The sequence below is a fragment of the Perna viridis genome, chromosome 1 (genome assembly GCF_037379345.1).
Source record: "Perna viridis isolate PV_CMFRI_1.1 ecotype Kerala chromosome 1, ASM3737934v1, whole genome shotgun sequence".
Taxonomy (NCBI): Eukaryota; Metazoa; Mollusca; class Bivalvia; order Mytilida; family Mytilidae; genus Perna; species Perna viridis.
Genome location: NC_142445.1, coordinates 52,268,499 through 52,275,115, shown reverse-complemented (window position 1 = coordinate 52,275,115; position 6,617 = coordinate 52,268,499). Strand labels below are relative to the sequence as shown.

Genomic DNA, 6,617 nt, shown 5'->3' with positions numbered 1-6,617 from the left:
TCATTTTTGAATGATTTGTTCACCAATATTATGGCGTACAGTTAACAAAATATGCATGCAAATTGTCCATACTAATGGAAAGAAGTACTGCATCATAGACAGCTTCCTTAGGAAAATTTCAAATTTCTTTTTAAAGAACTGGTCATACCGACTATTTCTCTGCAGTTGTTTAAAGAAAAGTGTCTGTGTTTTAACTATTTTATCATTAGACATTGCCTTAATACCGACTTCTTTTAAATGGACAGAACATCCATATTGAAAGTCAAAGATATCCATCACACTTTGCATTTCAAAGCTGTCTGTATATTCTTCGATGACAGATTCTTCAAATTCACAATATCGACAAATGTCACTTGTTCGTATATCGTTATATTCATCCTCGACTGCTTTATTAAGCTCATGCTCCACTCGTTTTTGTGAAAGCCTGAACAATTTTTTTTTATAAATTAAGAGTTCCATGTTGTTATTCATTCGTACTGTATTGTTTTTTCCCCTTCATTTGATACTAAACTTTTCGTTCTTCTCTAGCTGTAATGCGTTGAAATATAACCCTTTACTTTGTATTTCGTAAGATGGAGAGCGTTTAAATGCATATCATTTTCAGACTGCAGTAGTTCTTCATGTCGATTGATCAACATTTTTACAACTTGTTTATGTCCGTATTGTGCTGCTATATGCATGATATTATATCCACAAAAATAAGCATATTTGCACATATCTACAATATGTATTCCCGATTTCTTTCGTAGATGAATATCGTTTGCGATGTCTGCATTAGAAAAATCATCAGAATAGTTGTATTTAATTTTAAATGTCCAGTCGGTCCCGTTGTCAAGTAAACATTTCAACGTCTGGTCATGTCCGAATTTTGCTGCTATGAACGCAGAAGATTGACCAAAATAGTCTGTGTCGTTAATGCCCTCAAATTCTAAGTAACTAAGAAGGAGATACATGGTATAATAATCGCTTATATTTGTAGCAGCTATAGTTATTAATTCAAGTTTTGAAGTTTTATTAGTTATAAGTATATTACGTTATATAATCCGACAATACATTTTCGAATTCTGGTACCTTGCCACATTCATTGTCTTTAGAAGAAAGTTTGCAAATAATGCATGACCGTTTTCCTTGTGAACGTAGAATTTCAAATGTTTCCTAGTTAGAAAATCGGTTATAGATTTATGAACAAATGATACTTTGTCACGTTCAAACTTGATAAAATGACCCAACTGCTTGCCAATTAAGTTATCCAATTTTCTTTTTTTATTATCTGTATAAATACGGGCAACTTCCATGAGTTTTTCCTTATTCATTGCTTTTTGCACTGCGCAAAGAACTTAAAAAAAGATGGTAGTGGTCTCCAAATATTCGTTCAAAATTAACCTCATATAGCTTTTCGAGGCTTTGTGGAATACTTAACAAATCAAATGAGTCAGATGACAAGCAATGCTGTAGAAAAAAAGCTTTACAAGTAGGAAATTACCACCGACAGTGCTCACCAGCTTGGCACTTTCAGGCTGTGTAAATTTACTACTTACCTTTATGTATTCTTCAATATCTTTAATATTATTTGCAGATGAAGCTTTCAGATGTACGTACTTTATTTGCTCGTCAATTACTTTACTGTATATTTGCTCCACGTTTCTAGAGGTAAACATGAATTTAAACGAATTTGGAAGCGCTGACATCTGCGTTTGTAAAAAAATAAAGAAGATTCTTTTTGCCTTTTGTTTCACATTCATCCAGTGCATCAATCAGTATAGGGAATTCCGTACCTTCCGATTTATCGAAGCCACGGGGTCTCGAGAACACAATGTGCCTGTTTTGTCTTCTAAATAATTAAATGCTGTATTATTATACAAAATAGCATTACGCATCTATTGATGATTTGAGACAATAGAATAAGCTAGGTTAAGTATGAAAGTTGCAGCGCTTTTTGTAACGGACACATCATGTCGACAAAAATGATAAGCTAACAACTGTTTCTTCAGTTGAAACCAGTCGGAAGATGATTCGGCACACACAATATTTGATGCTATTGATGACTTTCCATAGCCCATTTCTGTCGTAAGTAAAACTCCTTTTGCATTGAATAGATACTTGTCAATTTTTTCTTTATCCAACCCCTTTCAATGCCACTTTCGTTGTAGAGCATTTGTACATGTAGATAAAAATCGAAGTTGCTATGATTATAGCTTTGTCTGTACATGCGCCCCGTGCAGGTCCGGGTGTTTAAAGAATAGGCCTGCAGCAACACTAAGCTTGTCGTAAAAAGCGACTAAATAGTGCTCAGGAACATAGCCGGGCCTAGGCGCTCTGCCCACAGAGCAACTGGGATGTGTGCCCCAGGTGGTGGAATGGGATACCCCTGGCGTGCTGAGGTTGTCAGGCTATAATACAGAAAACCTGACAGCAAACCATAGTGGTGCACCGTGTTGGGAAAGATGCCACGTTCCTCGCACGTTAAAGAACCCAGCTATAGTATTCGATAGGAGTAGGAATCTTTGCGCTCCGCCACAGGAGGCTAAATTGCCCAACCCAACCCATCTCTTCCTTTTATCTTGTGGCAATCAAAATTTGTCGACCCCATTATCCTTGTGTCCCATCCCTTTTTTCATTTCATCATTATCATTTCATGTTCATTTTATCATCACTTTCATGTTCATCGCCTGAATATAGCTGAAATATTGCTGCTCGGGCGTTAAACCCCAACAAACAAACAAACAAAACAAACAATGGTATGTACATGCTAAAACATCCTAAAAATATAAAAATTCATATGTTTATAGTTTCAAAGAACAATGTTAAAAAACTTAAAACAAAACAGGATAATGAACATATATTAAGCAAAGAAATTGGATTCAGACATAACAAACAGTATGATTAGATAAAAGAAGCACACAGTTCACCGTATTTTCCATGTCATGTCAAGGGAAGACAGTAAATAAGACAACACTCTCAGACAACCCTCATGCACCCCTCCCATACATTCATCAACTCCAGTATGGTGAACTAATCACATTAGCGCCACATGATAAACTGAGGCATTTTAGTATTTATGTACATTTATTATGTCTCGTAGAGGCCAATATCCTAACCTTATGGACTTGTTTTAATTCTTTAAACTACTACTTGCAACAGAACGAAACAATATATATATATATATATATATATATAGGTATAACCAGACCAATTACAGTTAACGATTTTATTTAATTACCCACCGATAAATCGCTAAATTTAACATACTTTTATATGCAAAAACCAAGTGAGTATAGATAAGCCTCAGTACTTCAAAAATAGAAGTCACTATTTATCCCAATGGATTAGATTATACAGCATTTGTGAGTTAAGGGTGCTGATGGTTATTCTGGAGTTAAAATCATTGGTTTGAGTGTGGTGATATTCCTTAGTGTTGTATGTTGCTTTTGTATGCTAGCATGTTAAAGACCTTGCTGAGTTTTGGTATAATATAAAGTAGTATGGATCATTTTATGGTTCATGTGATGACTTTAAGCGATATTTTTGGTCAGAACTAATAAAAAATTAACAAAAATAGGATTTTAAAAATTTCCATTTAGGTCGCATAAATTCGACTCTACAAGTCATTAGACGTCGAAACGTCTTCAAAGTGATACTAGTCGATGGTTGATTATAAAAGCAAGATAAGCTTTTTTTAACCAAAACAATTAAAAATATTGCATCTATTCCTATTACTAGTCAAAAGTACATGATTAGGTAGTGAAATGTGTTCACAGATCATTTACTTTCCTACACACTCAAGTCTGTTTAAGGCACTGAAGAAGGTCCTTAGTGAACTGTCAAGTTTGCAAAGCAATTTTTTTGTCGTTCCCTCCGCGGGACTCTTCCCTGTATCAATTTGCAAATTTGACAGTTCTTATATCGTTGGGAATTTTGACCCAGTGGGGTATGTTTATAATGCTAAAGAGAATATCCGAGAATATTTTAAGACAATTTTCTGTAAATATCAAATGAAACCTGCGTTTTGTAATATGTATCACCTGAGGACTTTTTCATGCAAAAAAAAACAAGATGAATACAAAGTAAAAAAAAAGTTAAGAAATAAAATAAAATGAAAAAAAAAGTTTTAACTCGTACATACTTTGACTTGAGAGACTGGATTTGCTTTGAAAGAGTGGCCCGATACTATTTTACCGTTGTGAGCATTGATTCTTGGTATATAGTATTTAAGTATGGTTCTGCCTTAAAACCAGACTCATATCTCAAGAATCAATGAAACTGTTCAAATACATTCCTAAAAACAACTCTTCCTACGTTAATGTCATTGGATCTGTTATACATGTACTTTGCGAATATATTTGACTGGTAATAGTGTAATATCCCGTACTATTTCAGAAGTAGAACATAAAGAAACGTTCTACGAGTTAACCTCTCCAGATGGAAACTTTCATTTGCTATTATTTTCGTATACAGTTTCCAAACCAAAATATTTGAGATCTCCTATGTATGTTGAAATTTTCCGTTACTTTTTCTGTTGTAGAACAGAACAAAATTTTAAGAGTATATAAGTTCAATGGGAAACTTTTGTTTCTGTGAGGCCTACCGAAGGATTTTCAATAAAAAAATATCTGGAAATAAAGAAGGCATGAATCACTAATCGTAAGCTCCTGCCCGGTTTTAAGGCAGAGCTGTAAACTTGAATTGTTTTTTCTCATATTTTCATATAAAATAAATTATAAGTGTACGAAAAATTGAGTTCGTATGTGGCTAATGATTAAGCAACCTACAATGTATAGAAAATTCTATTCAGTCATGAAAGTAAAGAAGACGATATTTCTTGAAACATATGTACATATATATATTTGTATTAGATTTGTATAAGTTCGTTTTTACTTAACAACATGCTATCTTACATTGTGTTACTATGAACTTAAGATCTTCGAGGTTTTTTCTTTAAATAACACTTTCACGATCATGAAAGCTGAAATCGGATTAGCTAATTAGAGAGGTCGTCTAAACAAAAAAGTGAATGAAGGGTTGTTAGATCCTGCATCCAGTGAAAGAATAAAACAATTTGTAGGTTTTATCTATAATTTCACTGATGCGTTATACTTTGAATTGTTAGTTAAATTTTTTCTTTCTTAAAAAAATAAGTTATGTTTACACTTTTTTTTTAACAAAGACTATTTAAAGTGACTTTACTTATATTGATTTTATTAATCTGTGACTTAACTAAACGACGTTTATTTGCTATTTATTATTAGCAATGTCGTTTGTTCGTTTTTGTTTTCCTGTCTTTCAGGGGATATAGATAATTACTCTTTCTATACATACCACTTTTTGCTTTTGTTTCTGTAATGCAAAACTATTATACAAAATAAAATCAAAATCAGCATCTTCAACCAAAGGGGTACAACTCCTCTAAAGTTACTTTGAAAGGAAACTTGATCATATCCAGTCATTGTTGAAGTTTTTTTGAGATGGCTATCTATTCTTTTTGTCAAACACGGAAATATTACAGCACGCGAGGTTAACGCAGCACGCAAAGTTGATTTTGGTATACAGGGATGTAGCCAGGTTTCTCTCAGTGCGACAAGCGCGGCGCAACCGTTTTGATGTCTAAGTAAAGAAAGTGGAATGCCGTCGCAATGGTTAAGTTCCTGTAATTGACGAATAGCTACACAAGCACTCTGTGTACGAATGATATGCGGAATACGTAAAATGTCTATCAGACTATTCCTTCCAAGGTGAGAGCAAAATTGTAATTCCTATGCCTGTTTAGGCGTTCTATGATATTATTGTCAATATTAAAAGAGGTCATATTTTTAAACATTGACATGACAGCACCAAAGTTTCGAAATAAACTTTGTCTATACGAGCTAAAGTCTCGAACAAAAACTTTGGAAACCAATTCGAATGAAGCTGTTGTATGGTGAAAAAAAGTCTATGGTATCTATATCCTTGCAATTAATTTTGTTCTAATGTCTTTGTGAACTGCATAGTTTACGTAATTCCTCTTTCCACACAGAGCAAACAATACACCTTTTTTCGAATGCGCGCCCATGTCTACGACTACAGTTGACAACGCATCTATTTGTTTGAATTTTTCGACTGATCTCACTTGTAATTCTACTTTTTCTATAGTATCAATGATGTAGTCTTGTAATCCTTCAACACAAAACCTTAAACCTAAACTTACGCTGATAAAATTGTCCAACTTTTGATGATCAATTACTTGCATGATTATTAATACTAGAACTAGCTCATACTACGGATGTTATATTACTTTCTTGGTGATAAATGTTATTTATACTTTCTTCATTCCGTCATCCGCTTCGGCGGTGACAATATCACAATGCATTCTACTTTTGTTTAATTATTAAGCACGCATGCGAAGTTCAAAAACAACTTGTGTTGATTAAATACATTATACAGTCGGCTAAATTAAGGTTGTTTTTATCTGCCTTCCTTCAAACAAATTCTTAATATTTATATAGCATTGCTCATCTTTAAAAGACAAAAGATTATTTGAAAATTAGTTGTTTGAAATCAACTGACTTATCCTTGCCCTGTTTATCACTGCTCATTAAACTAAATTATGGATCATAAATAAATCAATAAAATTTAAACATTTA

General features: G+C 33.4%; 2 pseudogenes; both read right to left on the bottom strand.

Annotated features, from left to right (window-relative positions):
- LOC148629300 (uncharacterized) lies at positions 1–2,209 on the bottom strand (annotated as a pseudogene).
- A 3,013-nt stretch (positions 2,210–5,222) lies between these two features.
- LOC148629299 (uncharacterized) lies at positions 5,223–6,255 on the bottom strand (annotated as a pseudogene).
- Positions 6,256–6,617: the final 362 nt, after the last annotated feature.